Genomic DNA, 20879 nt, shown 5'->3' with positions numbered 1-20879 from the left:
TCTCCATATAACAGCAGCTCATAAATATTAATAAACTCATTACACACCACAATATGTACATCTTACTTATACAGAATACATGTGAAGGCATGCACTTGTATATAGTCACCCCATACACTAATAGTGCATATTAGTCCATGTAAGTACACAAGCCTGGGAATAAGCAGCAGGGCAAAGCATGCCCAGCACTGAATAGTATTTTGACACAAGCTTAATGTTTGGCTCAGGACAAAACTGCCATGTAAATAACATTGCATTTTTGGGAATAGATGAAAGATCTCCCAATATGCCCTGGATCAAGTTAAAAATTATTTTGAGTGCCTGCATCAAAGTACATGTACATGTAGTTCACGTAGAGAATGAAAAGAAAGACTGTTTTTAGTTTTACCTTACACGCACTTGAATCCATCTTTCCAGTCACAGCCTTCGTGTCTTTTTACCCCAGCATCAGAAACCCTGACAGCTATTTCATCTTTATCCCAGAAATTGTCACAAAAAGTTAGATAATCGGAAAAATCACCTGTAACTAGCCTTACACGAGATCAACTGTTTTCCACCATTCAAACTCACTGAAACTGTGTGTCACATATGGGAAAGTTTGGTAATTACATACCAAAGGACCGTGGTTTACTCCAGTCTTTGATGTCTATTGATCAGATCACTGTGATATAAGTGAGAGGTGTTCTTCATTACAGCATTTAACATACACCACTCAATAAATCACTAAACCAATAGTTAAACCTCTTTCATCACAGCGGGGCCTCCATGGCCAGCTTGGTTAGCATGCCAGCATTGTGCTATTCCCCAGGAGCCTCTCACCAATGCCGTCAGTGTGAGTTCAAGTCCAATGTATGCTGACTTCCTCTCTGGTCATATGTCACTGTGGGAAGGTTGGTGAGCAACTTGCGGATGGTCATGGGTTTCCCCTGGGTTCTGTCTATTTTCCTCCAACCACAAAGCTTGTCGCCTTCATACAAGTGAAATATTCTTGAGTATGACATAAAACTCCAATCCAATTAATAAATAAATCCCTTCATAGATGTAGTCAAAAGAAGCTAAATCAAAACATCTGTATCTGTAGCTCAGAGATTCCTGATGTAGACCCACTTTGTTGATTAAACAAAAACCCATACATTAAACAATGGTACGAGTGCAGTCTCAGTACATTCTGACCTCACGGCTAGTGTCAGACATACTGTAGAGACAGGGACATGAAATGTGAACTGATACTATACTCTATGGTTTAGGCAGAATGGCTGATGTACATAACACTTGGAGTCCCCACCATTATCTGCCCAAACCTACCACTGTGCCAAAGGTACCCTTTTCCTAATGACTACTTGTTACACAGTGACATCTGCACTCTGTTGCAGTTATATTGTCAAATCTGTGGATCGGTCTTTTGTTTAATTGCATATAGAACAAAATGGGTATCGCATACATGGCTGACGCAACAGGTGAAATTATGATATCAGGTTGTTCACCCCCAGAGCACAAGCACACACCTTACAAAGATCAATCTAAGCTGAAGATCATAAATTTAACATATACCTAATACATATATTGGTTAATATTATGTAACAATTTTACAACACTCAAAACTGTGTCAAAATATATACTTGGGTTCCAGCCTGAATGTGTTTTTTTCATATTTGCATTCTTAAAACTTGACACGTAGTTATGGCCATAATACACATTGCATCTTTCAAGTCAAAGAAAAGACTTTTCTCTTTTTCATTATAATCAACATAACAGGCACTGCACTACCAGAATGGTAACACAGCATGGACCCTGGGAACTCTGCTGGCTACATAAACAGCTTTAATCTTTAAGTTGAATTTGAAATTTCAGTTATTAATTTTAACACAGCATGGTGTCATGTAGTTTCATGTACTCTGATGTCTGAAAACAAATTCCCTGAAGAAAGAGAAAAAAAAATCCACAAAAATTAAGAAGATCAAAACCTAGCAGATCTGACAGGATCTGGCGTTTAGTAGGCCTATCTCATAACTGTAGGTGGTTTTCAATCACACTTATAGTTTACATTTGTCAGCTGTATTCAAATTATCAAAAAATATAATCAGTTTTCCAAAAAAAAATAAAAAAATAAAATGTATTACTAATAGTTTTACAGGCAAATAAGTTCTTATTCTTAACTAGGGGTTGCATGTCATAATATTGTAACTTTTCAGCCTAAGCCTTTAATAGCTTAAAGAGAAAAAAAATAAACTCGAAATGCTTGTCAGTCGCCTTTTTAATTACAAGTTACAAAATAATCTGAACTTGTTTGTGTTCAATGATGCACTTTCCACACTGTGACTGACACACAATGATACAGACTGTGTAAAGATGTCCGGCATCAGCAGCATTCCAACAACAACATCACATCAGTCCCATTCATGCGGGCACACGATGTCAGCATACCCTTCAAGTCTTCGCCTTACCACAAGCTGTGTTTATCACATTAAGAAAACGATCATACTCACCAATCTATTCTGTATTTGTTCATCCTGGAGGCCAATTACACACTGGAGAAGACAAACTGAAATGTCACTCTTTTGATCCAACAGTACAGCTCAGTAAAACTAGAGTTCTTCAGTTCCCCACTCAACCAGCAAAAGAAATGGCGCCACTTGCTCAAACATGGCTGTCGTTGTCAAAGTTACGTTTGATAAGGGACTTTCCCCAAAAAGTTAAGGTTAAATGCCTGCCGGAGTCTTCTCCCTTTTAGCAGCCCTCCGTTCGCTGGTTGGTCTACGAGCCATATTTGCAGGGCTCAAGAGCTACGGAAAAAGTACGAAGACTGAAAAATTAAACAAATACATAATATTAATAATAAAAAAAACAATAACAAAAAACAAACTCATCACTTGATATTTTGTGAGTACCGGTAACTTAATTAATTCGACCAATTAATCCCGTGTTACCAACAATTAACATCAAAAGGGAATGCATAAGTTTATCGACCTTTCTTATATCAACTCAGCTCACATCGGCTTGACGATTTAATCCACAGCTGCAGATGTGAGAAACATCGAAATTATTGAACTTTCTACATAGTACTACTACTCGTTAAGATTTTGTTTAAGTGAGTAGGCCTAATCAGGCGATATAATCTATGCGCATCGCATAAGTATATAGGTAGGTCTATACGTCCTTTTTTTTTTTTGGTCCTGTAAATGTAAATAAATAATATTAAACTATTATTAGTCTTGGATAATACGTCTGCGATACAATACCAACTTTCTGTATCCATAAATAAACCTAGTATAGTTATCACAACATAATCGTTTAATTACTAGGTACCCTAATCAAGTTAATTCGCTGCGACTCGTACATTTGTCACAGTACAGATTTGGCATTACACGCGAGTAGCAGGTGGCAATCAGCTGTATATCGCTATCTGCATTATATGTAAGCTTTCTACTGTTGTAAGAATATTCTTGAGTACGTCGTAAAACACCAATCAAATAAATAAAATACTGTTGTAAGACATGAACAACAAAAGTACTACATTTAATAATTCCACATAAATTTTCAGCGTCATCAGATTTCTCGGCACAGGCCACACGCATACAGCTATCGCAGCGTGATATAATGAGGCAGCCTGTCCTTTTTATTATTCAAAGACGAATAACGAACACTAATCAAATAACTTTTGAACCCCTTACCTTTCGTGCAGTTATCACCGAATGCTTAATTATAGGATAGATCGCTTCGGTGAATTATAGTGGTTAGAGCAAACCAAAGATACTTGGCGTTCAGCATGCAGTGTGAGGTTAGAGCAAGGAGTAGTACTGAAAATCCGTGTGTCAGTATAATGCGACTAGATGGGATTCATGTTTAGTGCCTATGGGACGACACAGTGATGTTGTTTGTAGATGGCCAAGGACTAAAGCAACACACAAAACACAGGCTATATTCAGACGTTCACTGACATAAACTGTAACAGGGGAATTTTCGAGTAGCTGTGACATTGCCCTGTGGAGCACTTCCGATCCAGACGAAATTCCAAATGACAAGCGTTTGAAAACAAAATGGACCGAACGAAGTGATGAAACTTGTACGTGGTTGAAGGTTCTTTTCAAGGTGCATCTGAAAGAACCCACCGCTTCAGTCAAGTTTCGAAAAACACTGGTGTTCCAGACAGCTGAGGCATTAACAGTTGATCCGCATGCAGATGTTCATTTAGTTTGATGAAGTCCACGCATATCTGCACCCTTCCGTTTTCTTTGGGTATACGACGACGACAGGTCCACATCATTCTGTAGGTTCCTGTACGGGTTTGGTTGCTCCATCTTCTTCCATTCGTTAAAAATCATTCTTCACTTTTGACATGAAGGACAGAGCAAGTCTTCGAGGCGAGGTTAATGCAAAGGGAACATTTTCCTTGCTGGGAGGAGTTTTATACTCAATGGATAGCGGACAGCGCTCTTTGTAAATACGCTTTAGATCAAATTAATCCTCTGAACTGACCGATCTTCACCAAGTCAAGAGCATTGGGTCTCCCAAGTACCGATTGCTTAAGATCTCGCACGACGTAGATATCTTGAAATCTGTGCGTCGGGATAGGCATTCGTATACCACCGGTCATGTATAGAATGTTGAAGTTTTCAACAGTTTTCAGTGATGTTGGGAAAGACACATGGTATGTTACGGTGCGGTCATGTATAGAATGTTGAAGTTTTCAACAGTTTTCAGTGATGTTGGGAAAGACACATGGTATGTTACGGTGTACGTGTTTCAGCATGTCGCTGAGATTTTCTTCTATTTGGGTATGTAAACCCGTCGAGAGCATTTATAAATATGCTACTAATAGCATTCTCACATTCCAAATTTTTTTACAACAAAATTTTAGTGTTGTCTGTTCGCACTTTTTAGATGCGTTATAGAAAATGGTCGCATTTCCAGTGATTCGGCCAGGCCATGATCTAAAAAAGTGTGTTGCGGTTAACATGGCTAAATTCGAACCGACTCCGATTTTTTCCGGGAAAGGTGAGAATTTCTTTCTTCGGGAGGCAAACATTGTCGACCAGAAACCACTGCACTGCTTCTATTTACCGCTCAGTTTTACAGGTTTGCTCTCGTCGGAGTCAGACGATATTGCATTTCATCCACTAAGTTACAGCACATCCGCCTGCATACCATGAATGTAGGTCGTAAAATCAGACAATGGTATCACTTAAAACGTGATGTTTTGCAACCGATAGTCACAGACCCGTTGAATCTACTATTTAACACCACAAGTCTGTGTGGCTCAGTATTGCTTTGTATGCTAGTGCATCGTTAGATCAGTTGACCCCCATTCATGAGGCTAATACCTCATAATCCTCTTAATATGTTAGATTTCAGTCAAAATTTCTAATCACTTCAAATCACTCACTGTTATTTCTGTTGTAACAAGCTCAAAATATTGCTTAACGTAAATTTGGTGTAGGTCATTGTACAACAAATTTTAGCTAAAATAAAGGAAAGGAACATACCAAATTTAACGATTAAAATTTTGACGTTAAGTCCAAGATGGCTTCGTAGCCCCGGGGGCAGACCCCTTTTAAACCCATAGATTCTAATATATTTTTATGTTATTTTTAGTATAAAATATTTATTTTATGTATACGGGGCGATATATTAATAATTCTGGACGCAGAGTAGTGGGAGACACAATGACAGTGGTATTTATTTAGGGCCTGTTTATTTATTTATTTAACTGCTGTCATTGGTAGATATAGCACGCGGAGAAGTCAGTGAACACCTGCATGTTGATGTAAAACAGAATACAAACTCAGCGAGAGCTGGAATTCGAAAATGGTTATGAACGTGAAGGTGAAAGGGTAGGCCTAGGGCCTACACAATCAGAGCGGTGAATAGGCTACTGAACGTGTAAATTTAATACACGGCCGCTTCCACAAAGTGATCCTAGCTACAGTCGATTGTAATCCCTACAATTGAGTTTACAATTAATTGTAAAAATAAGTCACGCCGCTTTCAAGTAGGAATTGTAAGGTGATTGCACCTTTTCGGAATTATGATCGCGACCACACGCCAAATTTAACCCGTGCATAATGGTGCAAACAGTACTCGTCTATGTAAAAGGCAAATGTGCCAGTCAGTAGGTTTTTCTTGTCTTCATTTTCAAAAGAGTTCTACAAGACAATATTTCAGCAGCTAACAACAGAAACACGTGAACAAATTCTCGTAGCATGTGTTTTAGACATTTGAACTGCACATCTCACAAAAAGAGTCGAAAATAACTAACCAACAGTCTACGTAAGGCAAGCCTTTGTACTTAACGCTAATTTTGTGGCGATTGTAAATATTTACAACAAGGTCGACTCGGTTGTAAATTTCGACTAGGCCTGTCATATCTTAGCAAATGACAGTAAATGTAGGCCTATCCGTTACACCACACCAACACCCCTCCCTCCGCCTCCCATCAAAACGTATAACCACATGTAGGCAACTTTCGAAATATTAATCTATATGAAGAAATATTACAGATCAAACAAGTTGTATTTTTGCATGTTTCATCCTGAATCTTGGCTCAAGAATAAGTGAGGCCGTGACAGTTGTGCCTGTAAGCCTATACAGCCCTATGTAAAATTGCGTGTGTTTGGTTCTTAAGCGCTCTTATAGTGAATCAGACGTGGAACATGCCCCACTACACTGGCTGTTGTTTGACGAATTTTTGGACACGCCATGTTCATGGCTGCTCAACCCGCTCGAAATGGACGTGTGTTTTATTTGAAGAACTTTATTAGCCAGCTCGACATCGTTTTACTAACGACGGAGATCCACGCTTTAGAACTCGCTCACTCAGTCAATCCTTTTAAAATAAAAGAGTTAAAAGAAATCTCCTGTCGTTTGAGTCCTTTTCAACTGGCTTCGCGCCAGGGCCCATTGCCCCAACCAACGAGGAAAGGATCCAGGGGCCGCTAAGGCCCCGGAAGGGCTTGGACGCTACATAACCGCACGCGCGTGTGAGTGTATTTTAAAAGAAAAAATATCCATCGTCATGGCTGTGATGAAGAAGGCCTATACCGCATATTTGGGAACAAGGAGCTGATATGATAAGGCGGATAATCGGCCCAACAGGCTGGTTGTTATCACCGATGGTACAGAACCGAAACAGTGGAACTAGGTGGTATCAACTGTAAACCCCTCTGGCTGTGCCTCCAGGGGTGTACACATGACCAAGTTTCCGGAAAATAAGGAATGGTTCCATGCTCCTGCATTTTAACTTTCGACAGAGTCGCATTGGCCACAGCTGTGCGACAAACCGACACTACAAGAAATAGACCCTGAGGAGAAGAAAACCGCAGGTACTACAGTGACAGTACCAGAACCTATGTTCGCAATTGATGAGCTAGTGAAGCGCCACTCAGACTGGCTGAAGCTTTAAAATGTAATGGCTTGGGTTCTTATTGCAGCAGAAAAATTCAAAAGACTCAGATTCAGCAGATCTTCTGATCGCACAGTTTTGAATCAAACTCAGATCAAAGAATGCATCAAGTCTACTTTCTTGACGGTGAAAAACTTGAAAGACATAGAAATAACTTTAGTGAAGTATGCCCAGCATCGGCATTTCTCAGCAGAGATAAGCAGATTGGAGAATCGACAGAGCACCAAAGTTTGAGTTTAGCGTTTTAGTTTTAGTTTAGCGTCGTGCTGGCGTGCTGGTAGGACGCCAGCACGACGCAATGACTCAAGAGCCACCCACCGATGTGGTCATTGTGAGTTTAAGTCTATCTTATAGAGGCCGTACGTCGGAAGGTCTGCTAGTAACCTGTGCATTGTGGTGGGTTTCCCACGGGTTTTCCCCGGTTTCCTCCCTTCATTATGCTGACCACCGTCGCATAAGTAAAATATTCTTCAGTACGCCGTAAAACACCAATCAAATAAATAAATATTTATTTATTTAACTTATCTGCTGCTGTCAGATTCATGGGTAGATCGACTAAGCCCTCTGAGAAGCCAGTGAACACCTGCATGTTGATGGAAAACAAAATACGAACTTAGCGAGAACGTGCAGAAGAAAGCGTACGCCAAGACAGCGAAAGCGGTTAATAGGCTACTGAACGCTGAAGGTATGAAAAGTGTAAATTTAATACAGGTCCGCTTCCACAAAGCGATCGTAGCTGCAATCGATTGTAATCCCTACAATTGAGTTTACAACTGATTGTAAATATAAGTTACGCCGCTTTCACGAAGGAACTGTAAGGTGATTTTGGAATTATGGTCGCGATCGTACGCCAAATTTGACTCGTGCATAATGGTGATCTATGTACATGGAAAGTTTGCCATTCAGTAGATTTTTCTTGTCTTCATTTTCAAAAGAGTTCTACATGACAATATTTTAGCAGCTAGCAACAGAAACACGTGAAAAAATTCTTGTAGCATCTGCTTTAGACATTTGAACTGCACATCTCACAAAAAGAGTCGAAAACTACTCGCCAAGTCTACCTAAGGCAACACGGAAAAACTTGTCAAAACGACTAGAAAGTGTTAGTAAACCTTTCTCCCAGATGACCACTTTTCCTTGTACTGACAAAGTCTTCAAACGTACGAACTTATATTAGTCTTTGGCTCAATGTTCCATGTGACTCCAAATTCGTCATATTGATTATCAACATTAATCATAGCTACCACAATAGGTTAGTCAAGGAAAAGACTGATTAGGGTTGGTCCTTTAACAAAATTTATCAATTTGATAAATTCACATTCTTATAAAAATTAGATTAAAATGCATTAGTCAGTTCTTGCCGCAATCTTTAACATGCAATACATGTAATTTATTCTTTCTAGCCTTGATTAATTGAAACAAGGTCCGTTTCAACGCCGACATTTCCCAAGTCCATGTAGGCTATTGAGGACACCTTGTCAAAACACCTGAAACATCTGCGTGATAAAACTGTCACGTTATATAGACCGAGAGACAGCTCTGGGATAGACTGTATCACCGTCCAGTGCGATTAGGCCTACATATGCACATATCCACATATCGAACCCATGCAGTTAACTAATCAACAAAGATAACTTGAAGTTGTTTCCAAAAGTAATGCCTAATAACCCATCTCACCATTTGTGTAGCTCCCAGGGGATTGGACTATTTGTGTAAGCTTAATACATAAGATGGCCAGTAAAAGGAGTTCTAACATTGACCAACAAGACAGTTTGTATTTTTTTTATGTTATCGTAAGAACACGGACAGGAATGCTTGTGTTATCCTTCAAATTTAGCAGGATACGCTGGAAGAAAGTTAGAGTCGTGTTCGGTTCTTTTGGATATGCTGTATTAAAAACATAAAGGGTGGCAATCACTTCGCATATTGCGTCTATCAGGCACAGGGGTTCTGATAGACACTCGCCCTCAGGCTTCCTTTGTAGGTGAGCAGTGGGTGGCGTAGTGTAGGCTGCATCTGGAAAGAAAGTGTGGAGTGTCAACAACGTTACAAACTTCTTAAAGTAAAAAATATAATTGCATTGTAAAGAATGACTAAGAACAAGTTGCCTTCCTAACTAGTCTGTATTTTTATTTTCTGCTTGTTGGTCATTCGTTCGTACATATGAAGAGATCTCCGAATCACTGGACATAAACAAGGTTAGGCTTAATTCTGGAATTACCCGTGTACATAAAGAACCAAAACATATCCAGAGGCATTAATACACAGACATAAACTACATAAAAAACAACTGATATATGCCATAAAATGATGTCTTAAACAGCGCCTTCATTTTAGGTGTTCTCTACATTATCCATGAAGGGATACAAAATTGATTTTGGTTGGTTAACTTTTATTACATCACAGGTCAGCTTCACTGAGGCATGGCATTGGGTAACAAAAAATCACTGAGTGAGCAGCTCAAGCTGGAAAGTAATAGATTTTAGGCTAATCAGAATAGATTCAGTTTTCTTTCTAAAAGAACTGGATCCAGAAGATCCAATAAAATATTTCAGTACTCAGTATTTGCACATATGAGGTGCTTACATAATAAGAATACATACATCTTTTTTCTTTACAGCAAGCATCTCCATTTTCTCTCCCATGAGCTGCGGCACGAGCAGAAGGCTGCTTTGAATTGGGATGGCTGCAGATAGTTTTATTAGTAATTAACACCTCAAGTGTATAGGTATTGCTGGTAAATTTATACATCAATTACATACTGACTGATTTATACCCCTTAACCATAGTATGTTGCATACTGGGTGTCGGTGTTATTAGAGAGTGCCAACAAATCACAGCAACAACCTTTACCTTTCATCCAGTTCACATAGTTGCTCCCTAACAGGTCATCTTCCTCAACAGGTCGTTGTGGTCAGAAATTCGTAACTCCCACTGATAAACACTCACTTGAGTGGTCTGTTGGTGGTCACCTGTTCCACTACCCTGAGGTTTGCGTTTCCTTCGTTCAACAACTGGTACTCCATTGCCGAGCTGTTTGTGACTGTTGTGCACTGTATGTGCAATGGCATTTTTCCAAAGTGTCTACAAGGTAAGAAGTGTGGGAATTAGAGACAATAAATGTCTGTACGATGACAACCTGCACACACATAAATGCTTGCCATTCTACATATTATTTGGAACACAAGGTAAGGTGTCGTGACGATTCTTGAATGTTTTACATGAGGGAGTAAAAACCTTATTCTTTATATCTTGAACTTCAGGGCAAGGTATGATGGTCAACTATCGACACAATAAACCTGCAGTCACCAAGCTGTTTTTAAAGACATTGAATTTTGTAACAAAGCATATAACTGAAATGGGAATCTATCGTTTTCCACCTGAAGTTGCCTGTTTTTTTGTGTTTTTTTTTGAGTTCTATGCCACACTATGGTTCTACAAAAAGCTGGGCATACATGGTGAAAACAACTTCAAACAGTTGGTACATAATCTTGATTAAACAGTAGAGTTAATAATAAACTGCGTGTGATTTCCTGTTGCATGAAAAAATTATAGTCTAGTTTAGAATTTCTCACTTATTTTAGCATCTGTAGCAGGGAGGACTTGGCCAAGGTATGGACATGCCAGAATAATAGCCCTTGCCATGTCCTTATATTGGTTACTCATAGGATTGCTAGAATATCAAAAGAGGATTGCCCAATAATGAAGACTCAGAATTGAATATGTTACTTAAATCAAACAGATTGCGAGACATACACAAAAATATGGTAATATGGGAAGAAAAAAAACTATCACAGTTTCCTTCACTTAAAGAAATATGTCACTTTTATGTATGTTAGTTCAAATATGCTCTGTTGAATAATGCACCAGAAAAATCATTGTTTCCCACTCCCAAGGAATAAGGCTGGACTGCCTTATATGTAGCGTGTTATTTAGCCTTAACACTGTTATTTTTACGAACTAAAGCCTCTCTAATAATGATCAAAGTAGCACATTACATAATTATGAAGGTATAGCCTTAAATGTCATGATATGTACGTACATTCAGTGACCACGAAGATGTGATAACACTTGAAACTAACAGACATGAAATCCAATTATAGATAGAAAAACGACATGCTCTAGTTAGCATTTAATATTAAACTATTATAAAAAATGAAATGAAACCCAGCAAAGGGAAGTTAAAGAAAGTAGATATTAATCTTACAATGTATAGTGTGTCATCTCCTCGTAAATAGCTGGGGTGAGTTAACACAGCAGAACTCCTGTGATGGGCTTTTCCTGCTGTAGCGCCTCTCTAAGAGATTGCGGATATCTGGCTGAGGGTAGAGTAAACTGTGCTGGCCATTGTTGCACTGATGCAGTGAAATTTATGATCTGACTGAAAAGAGAATACACTGTTCATAAGTACTCAGCGTACATGAGAATTGTATAGACATTATCTTTTTATTTACTTATTTATTTGACTGTTGTTTTATGCCATATAGGTTTTTTTTTCACGTATACAATGACTGTCAGTGAATATTGTTCATGTAAGACCCTGAACCAGAATGCCCAGGGAAAACCACTGACCTTTGGATGCAAACTTACAAACTTTATTATATGTGACACACAGGCTACCTTGCACACTATAATGATGGAAGACAAGTTATTTTCAACGAGCTTCAGTTAAATACACAAACGGCCACACAATCACCACTGACAGCTTATTGTTGAGGCCCTATAAATAGCGAAAATGTGGGAATCTACAAATTTCTAGTTCCATGTCGGGTTTGAACCTGCACTTTAGTGTGTCAGACTAAAGGTCAGGATTGAGTCGCACAGCTTACCCACTGACCTACATCCCATTGAAGCACATTTTAAGCATTATAATTTACTGGAAATCAACAGGAAACATTAAATTTAGGGGTAATATGTTTAAGGACTATACCCTAATAACCAATTACTAAAGTATGGGGTGCAGGTACATTTTCTATACAAGTCATATTCATAACAAACCCACTTAATGGTTGTGAGAAAAATAAGATTTCTGTTTCTGACCTGAACTGCAGGCCAGTTGGAACTGGCTAGAAAAGTGTGTCACTATGTTGGAATTCATTGATTCTTTAGTTAACTGCAGGGTCTGTTGTGTCGCCATCAGCTTGAGAATTCTCAAGTTTCACGCTGACGCATTCGGGATTATTGCTGGCCTTGTCAGTTTGCTGACAGTGTTTCAGTTGGTGCTGTTGAGTCACTCTCAATGAAACACAGTTTTGCCTTGTTTGGCAGGGAGTGGAAAATCGGAAAAATAGTATTTACATAAGCATTTTGTTCATTTAAACAGTTATATGGACTTTCATTTACAAACGTTTGTTGGTGCATGAAATTGAATTCACTGATAACACATATATTACATGTACTTGCAGAGCTCATTCCCCATGGATTATCTAGGTTAATAAATACCTTGGCATGCAGGATATAAGATATTTGTATACAAATAATCCAACCAGTTCTGTAAATACCCAATTGGTGATGTGAAAGCAGCGCATCTGTTGATTCAAGGCAAAACCTATCTGTTTCAGAGACACTATTAGTATGGAGATGAGAACGAAACTCCTCAGTGTACAATGACATCAATAAAAAGTGAACAGGTCCACCAATCACAAAACGGCTTTCTATCTTAACAAACTGATAGTAATCGTGATCAAAAGAAGTGATTACAGCGCAACCAGATTCATATAATAAACCGTCAACCTTCACTGATTTCGAAAAGGAGAAAGCAAGCAAAATGTCGCTGAAAATCAAAATTTTCGGCTTGTTGACTGATATTCCCCACATCACTTCCTGCTGTATGATTAATGTCAAGTGATGCAGTCAAGACCCTCCCTAAACTCACCAGTCTGCAAATCAGAAAAAGATGGTAATACTTGTACGTCAGTGTTTCTGTGGTCTTGTAGATATGTTTTCAGAATGCTGGATGCTTCCTCAGTGAGACTGGTATGATCTGATGATAGAGTAAGACTTTCGCCAGCTTTCGTTTGGTAAATACATCCAGTTTATCATCAGAATTAACCGTACGCTGCAGTTGTCAGAAACAGGACGGAAAAACCCGTCGATAACTTATCAGTATACTTTTACACAAACGTAACCATGAGCCCAGTCGAAAAGTCGTCAGCTTGTTGTTGTTGTTAATCGAAACGAAAATGTATAAGAGTTCGCTGAAATTTAATGATCGGTTGAGATTTTTACATTAATTAAATTGAGATGGAAGCATTAGATCAGTGGACTATTCAGAATAAAAAAACATGACTGTTTGGGTAGCAGATTGCGTCTGATTAACACTTTACCTTCAGCACAAAATGCAGAACCAATCCCTCTTTGTGAGTAGAAATTCTGATTATCTACCCTGAATTTATGAACAGTCAGACACTCTGATATATGACTGATAATATAAAGATTTATGTTGATCAATCAGTGAATTGATTAGTGAATCCATACAATCAAACTACTAAACTGATAACTCAACCAGCATTGTACTCAAAATCACACAACTAACTCACCTATTCTGAAAATTCACGCTAAACTGCTGTTCAACTGGTATATAGGTCTACATGCAGTACCACCCGTATTCAAAATGACAAACCAACAATAGGCAGAATATATTTTCCACGCCAATGGAACTAAAAACAAATACCGTGTTCATACTTTTACATGCTGATAGCAAGAGAGTAAGAATGTAGTCACCGCTAACGGTACATATACGATCTGCTTTTATTAATTAGATTGGTACCAGCACAGAAACAAAATTACAATACCGGCGCCAAAGCTGAATCCATTCATTGAATGAATGAATGATTGGTGTTTATAACGCCACATTAGCAGTATTTAAACCATATCGTGGCGAAATCCACTGAGACTATCATATAATGATAATTAAATATTTCACATGGTAACCAAAGTAAAGAGTTTGTCCCCATTGGTTTGCCTTCGAGTTCCCCACAGCCAGACGTTCGTATCTATCCGGACGAAAAATGCAAGTTATCTCCTTTTCCGTGAGTTAAGTTGACTACTGCAGTTAAATTATGTTAGTCACACTAGGTGAATAATTATATGTTAGTCGAAATGATGAACTCCTGAATTCACCCTTAGTCAACACAACGTATCACATTTTGGCATATAAGCTTAAATTCGTCAGTATGACACAACGTGACGAGGTTATCTTAGTCACTACAGAGTGACTAATCTTACTTTAATCGCACTGACCAACGAAAGTTTTTCTGTGAAGTGTTTGAAAAACAAGCGTATTTAAACAAGCTTTTCCTCTTTTCTACAGGTCTCTTAATCTCAGGTAGACTGTAATAAAATAATAATAATAAAATACAAAAAACAAAAACAAAAAACAAAACAAAACAAAAAACAAATAAATAAAGTCGTCGCATACGCATAAGTGTTGAATCGTTTTGATATTTCTTCTCTTAGTAGGCTTGAATTAAAACAGGCACCGGTAACATGCCTGGGACTAAAGCGCCCAATTTTAGTCAATTCTGTCACATCGTTCTCATCAGTTCTTTATCTACCTCTTGGATCACATAGCATAGAATCTAAATCTAGGTCTGAAATATATATATAAAAAAAGAAAACAAAAAGAAAAAATGACTTTTAATAATGAAGCATTATCACGTCTGAAACCACCCATAATTTCCTGGTTGAGTCACGTGACTAGACTTTACCCGGACGTTGATAATTTACAAACGAAGTGACATTATCTTGCGCTGTTCGACGCTGACAACTCAGAAATCAGAACCCACAGCCTGCTACGAATCCCTAGAAATATGATTTCAGAACGATTCATTTGTGTTGTGATCGCAGCTTTGTGGTGTCTAGAAGCGGGTAAGTTTGATATGTTGATTGTTCTGGCATGTTAATTGTTCTGGCATGTTGATTGTTCTGGCGTGTTGATTGTTCTGGCATGTTGATTGTTCTCGTATGTTGATTGTTTTGGCGTGTCGATTGTTCATGTGCTAAACTATACGTGTGTAAATACTGGGGCTGTGTTGTGACCTACTGTACTTAGTAATTCGTACAGGTCGAAGTCTAAATCTAAATTTAGGCCTGAAATATATATATAAAAAAAAAAACAAAAAGCAATGAAAACTAATGGCTGTTGGCTGTTCTGACATGTTGGCTGTTCTGCCATGTTGATTGTTCTGGCATATTGATTGTTCTGGCATATTGATTCTTCATGTGCTAAAGTGTATGTATGTAAATACTGGGGCTGTGTTCTGCCGTACTGTACATAGTATCTAGTGAAATGTCCAAGTCTGGTGACGGCTTAACTGGCTGTTTATTCGAATGCGCTCCGCCATTTCACGTATATAATATATTTCATATATACAAAATGTTAGGAGTCGCATCTCAAAAAGCACTGCATTAACTGAGCTTAGGGTTTGCACACCTGTAGAGCACAGTAACACGAGGGGGATATTCCATCGGCATATTTAACACCGTAAATTCTTAACTTAGTGTATTGTTCCTTAGAAAGAAAGTTAAAATGTTAGGTGTGGTATCTCCCTAACAGGATGTATTGAAGTTTTGCATTCATGCGTTGCTACCAAATCTAAGTTATATTCTGTGAAATGAAAGATAGCCCCTAATTTATTTTTCTCCTATAGATCAATCATGTTAAGTGTTATCTTTTCACTGTATAGCCTACACCCCATGAACCTTTTTAAGTTTTGCATTACCTCGTTGGTGCAAAAATATTAATGGTTTTTTTTTCTTCTGAATTTTACATGATTTGTCAGAAAAATGTGCTGATCTGTTGGCCGACGTAGCTCTATCTCAGTAGCTGTTTTACGCAAAAACCTAGTCCTATAAATATATCTGTGCTTTATATTTCCGACTAGACAGTCATATTTTGCATGTTACACATAAAAAAATGTCTATAACTCTCAACAACTACAGCACACGCCCAGGACATGGTCCAAAAAAGCAAACATTTGTTACTGAGGATCGATCCCATTCAGCCTTTTCTTCCATCATGGCAGAAAACCACTGTTTTAAGCCGATGTTTCTTCCATCATGGCGGACAACCACTGTTTTAATCCGATGTTTCTTCCATCATGACAGACAACCACTGTTTTAAGCCGATGTTTCTTTCGTCATGACAGACAACCACTGTTTTAAGCCGATGTTTCTTCCATCATGGCGGACAACCACTGTTTTAAGCCGATATTTCTTCCATCATGACAGACAACCACTGTTTTAAGCCGAAGTTTCTTTCGTCATGACAGACAACCACTGTTTTAAGCCGATGTTTCTTCCGTCATGACAGACAACCACTGTTTTAAGCCCATGTTTCTTCCATCATGGCAGACAACCACTGTTTTAAGCCCATGTTTCTTCCATCATGGCGGACAACCACTGTTTTAATCCGATGTTTCTTCCATCATGACAGACAACCACTGTTTTAAGCCGATGTTTCTTTCGTCATGACAGACAACCACTGTTTTAAGCCCATGTTTCTTCCATCATGGCAGACAACCACTGTTTTAAGCCGATGTTTCTTCCATCATGACAGAAAACCACAGTTTCAAGCCGATGTTTCTTCCATCATGGCAGACAACTACTGTTTTAAGCCGATATTTCTTCCATCATGGCAGACAACCACTGTTTTAAGCCGATATTTTTTTGAAAAAGCCAAATGTGCGACTAGCTCCTGATCGGGCACCATTTTGGTTGGTTAAGGTAAATATAATTGTCCATATACATACCCACTTTCATGACCCGACAATTCCCTGTAACTGAGCATGAGTTTAATGAAGTCAGTGACTGCTGACAGATAAGGTGCTTCGGATAATTTTTGGGAAGTATATAGGATTAATACAACCACGGTCTGTCTCTCATCAGGGGTCTACCTCATGACTATATCTTTTAATACAAGGCCAGTCTTATATTGAAACAGCCGGGTACTGCCTGGTATATATTCTTATATTCTTATTATCTGAACTATTTCCAGGTAATTATACAGAATAAAAAATTACCATAAATTGATGAAACAAAGTACATTTCTGAAATTATTTCTCTCGCATAAACAAAAAAAATAAAAAAAGGGGGCAACTCTAAATATACAAGTCTAAATTATTACCGTAAATATCAGTACTTGTCAAACCTAGGAAGGGCTTGGACGCTACATAACCACACGCGCGTGTGAGTGTGTTTTAAAAGAAAAAATATCCATCGTCATGGCTGTGATGAAGAAGGCCTATACCGCATATTTGGGAACAAGGAGCTGATATGATAAGGCGGATAATCGGCCCAACAGGCTGGTTGTTATCACCGATGGTACAGAACCGAAACAGTGGAACTAGGTGGTATCAACTGTAAACCCCGCTGGCTGTGCCTCCAGGGGTGTACACATGACCAAGTTTTCGGAAAATAAGGAATGGTTCCATGCTCCTGCATTTTAACGTTCGACAGAGTCGCATTGGCCACAGCTGTGCGACAAACCGACACTACAAGAAAACGACCCTGAGGAGAAGAAAACCGCAGGTACTACAGTGACAGTACCAGAACCTATGTTCGCAATTGATGAGCTGGTGAAGCGTCACTCAGACTGGCTGAAGCTTTAAAATGTAATGGCTTGGGTTCTTATTGCAGCAGAAAAATTCAAAAGACTCAGATGCAGCAGATCTTCTGATCGCACAGTTTTTATTCAAACTCAGATCAAAGAATGTATCAAATCTACTTTCTTGACGGTGAAAAACTTGAAAGACATAGAAATAACTTTAGTGAAGTATGCCCAGCATCGGCATTTCTCAGCAGAGATAAGCAGATTGGAGAATCGACAGAGCACCAAAGTTTGAGTTTAGCGTTTTAGTTTTAGTTTAGCGTCGTGCTGGCGTGCTGGTAGGACGCCAGCACGACGCAATGACTCAAGAGCCACACACCGATGTGGTCATTGTGAGTTTAAGTCTATCTTATAGAGGCCGTACGTCGGAAGGTCTGCTAGTAACCTGTGCATTGTGGTGGGTTTCCCACGGGTTTTCCCCGGTTTCCTCCCTTCATTATGCTGACCACCGTCGCATAAGTAAAATATTCTTCAGTACGCCGTAAAACACCAATCAAATAAATAAATATTTATTTATTTAACTTATCTGCTGCTGTCAGATTCATGGGTAGATCGACTAAGCCCTCTGAGAAGCCAGTGAACACCTGCATGTTGATGAAAAACAAAAGACGAAATTAGCGAGAGCTGGATTCGAACATGGTTGTGAACGTGCAGAAGAAAGCGTAGGCCTAGACAGCGAAAGCGGTGAATTGGCTACTGAACGCTGAAGGTATGAAAAGTTTAAATTTAATACAGGTCCGCTTCCACAAAGCGATCGTAGCTGCGATCGATTGTAATCCCTACAATTGAGTTTACAATTGATTGTAAATATAAGTATGCCGCTTTCACGAAGGAACTGTAAGGTGATTGCAGCTTTTTGGAATTATGATCGCGATCGTACGCCAAATTCGACCCTTGCATAATGGTGATCTATGTACATGGAAAATTTGCCATTCAGTAGGTCTTTCTTGTCTTCATTTTCAAAAGAGTTCTGCATGACAATATTTTAGCAGCTAGCAACAGAAACACGTGAAAAAGTTCTCGTAGCATCTGCTTTAGACATTTGAACTGCACATCTCACAAAAAGAGTCGAAAACTACTCGCCAAGTCTACCTAAGGCAACACGGAAAAACTTGTCAAAACGACTAGAAAATGTTAGTAAACCTTTCTCCCAGATGACCACTTTTCCTTGTACTGACAAAGTCTTCAAACGTACGAACTTACATTAGTCTTTGGCCCAATGTTCCATGTGACCCCAAATTCGTCATATTGATTATCAACATTAATCATAGCTACCACAATAGGTTAGTCAAGGAAAAGACTGATTAGGGTTGGTCCTTTAACAAAATTTATCAATTTGATAAATTCACATTCTTATAAAAATTAGATTAAAATGCATTAGTCAGTTCTTGCCGCAATCTTTAACATGCAATACATGTAATTTATTCTTTCCAGCCTTGATTAATTGAAACAAGGTCTGTTTCAACGCCGACATTTCCCAAGTCCATGTAGGCTATTGAGGACACCTTGTCAAAACACCTGAAACATCTGCGTGATAAAACTGTCACGTTATATAGACCGAGAGACAGCTCTGGGATAGACTGTATCACCGTCCAGTGCGATTAGGCCTACATATGCACATATCCACATATCGAACCCATGCAGTTAACTAATCAACAAAGATAACTTGAAGTTGTTTCCAAAAGTAATGTCTAATAACCCATCTCACCATTTGTGTAGCTCCCAGGGGATTGGACTATTTGTGTAAGCTTAATACATAAGATGGCCAGTAAAAGGAGTTCTAACACTGACCAACAAGACAGTTTGTATTTTTTTTTATGTTATCGTAAGAACACGGACAGGAATGCTTGTGTTGTCCTTCAAATTTAGCAGGATACGCTGGAAGAAAGTCAGAGTCGTGTTCGGTTCTTTTGGATATGCTGTATTAAAAACATAAAGGGTGGCAATCACTTCGCATATTGCGTCTATCACGCACAGGGGTTCTGATAGACACTCGCCCTCAGGCTTCCTTTGTAGGTGAGCAGTGGGTGGAGTAGTGTAGGCTGCATCTGGAAAGAAAGTGTGGAGTGTCAACAATGTTACAAACTTCTTAAAGTAAAAAATATAATTGCATTGTAAAGAATGACTAAGAACAAGTTGCCTTCCTAACTAGTCTGTATTTTTATTTTCTGCTTGTTGGTCATTCGTTCGTACATATGAAGAGATCTCCGAATCACTGGACATAAACAAGGTTAGGCTTAATTCTGGAATTACCCATGTACATAAAGAACCAAAACATATCCAGAGGCATTAATACACAGACATAAACTACATAAAAAACAACTGATATATGCCATAAAATGATGTCTTAAACAGCGCCTTCATTTTAGGTGTTCTCTACATTATCCATGAAGGGATACAAAATTGATTTTGATTGGTTAACTTTTATTACATCACAGGTCAGCTTCACTGAGGCATGGCATTGGGTAACAAAAAATCACTGAGTGAGCAGCTCAAGCTGGAAAGTAATAGATTTTAGGCTAATCAGAATAGATTCAGTTTTCTTTCTAAAAGAACTGGATCCAGAAGATCCAATAAAATATTTCAGTACTCAGTATTTGCACATATGAGGTGCTTACATAATAAGAATACATACATCTTTTTTCTTTACAGCAAGCATCTCCATTTTCTCTCCCATGAGCTGCGGCACGAGCAGAAGCCTGCTTTGAGCTGGGATGGCTGCAGATAGTTTTATTAGTAATTAACACCTCAAGTGTATAGGTATTGCTGGTAAATTTATACATCAATTACATACTGACTGATTTATGCCCCTTAACAATAGTATGTTGCATACTGGGTGTCGGTGTTATTAGAGAGTGCCAACAAATCACA

The 20879-nt window shown here is 38.7% G+C and overlaps 1 protein-coding gene across 1 annotated transcript in view; it reads right to left on the bottom strand.

Annotated features, from left to right (window-relative positions):
- The window catches only part of LOC135470835 (zinc finger protein GLIS3-like), a 69150-nt gene extending 66525 nt beyond the window's left edge, over nt 1-2625 (bottom strand). Inside the window, exon 1 of the mRNA XM_064749880.1 lies at nt 2487-2625. The gene's annotated coding sequence lies outside the window, so the exon portion shown is untranslated. The remainder of the gene's footprint in view (nt 1-2486) is intronic.
- Nucleotides 2626-20879: the final 18254 nt, after the last annotated feature.

The sequence above is a fragment of the Liolophura sinensis genome, chromosome 7 (assembly GCF_032854445.1).
Source record: "Liolophura sinensis isolate JHLJ2023 chromosome 7, CUHK_Ljap_v2, whole genome shotgun sequence".
Taxonomy (NCBI): Eukaryota; Metazoa; Mollusca; class Polyplacophora; order Chitonida; family Chitonidae; genus Liolophura; species Liolophura sinensis.
This window is presented reverse-complemented; position numbering and strand designations above follow the sequence as displayed.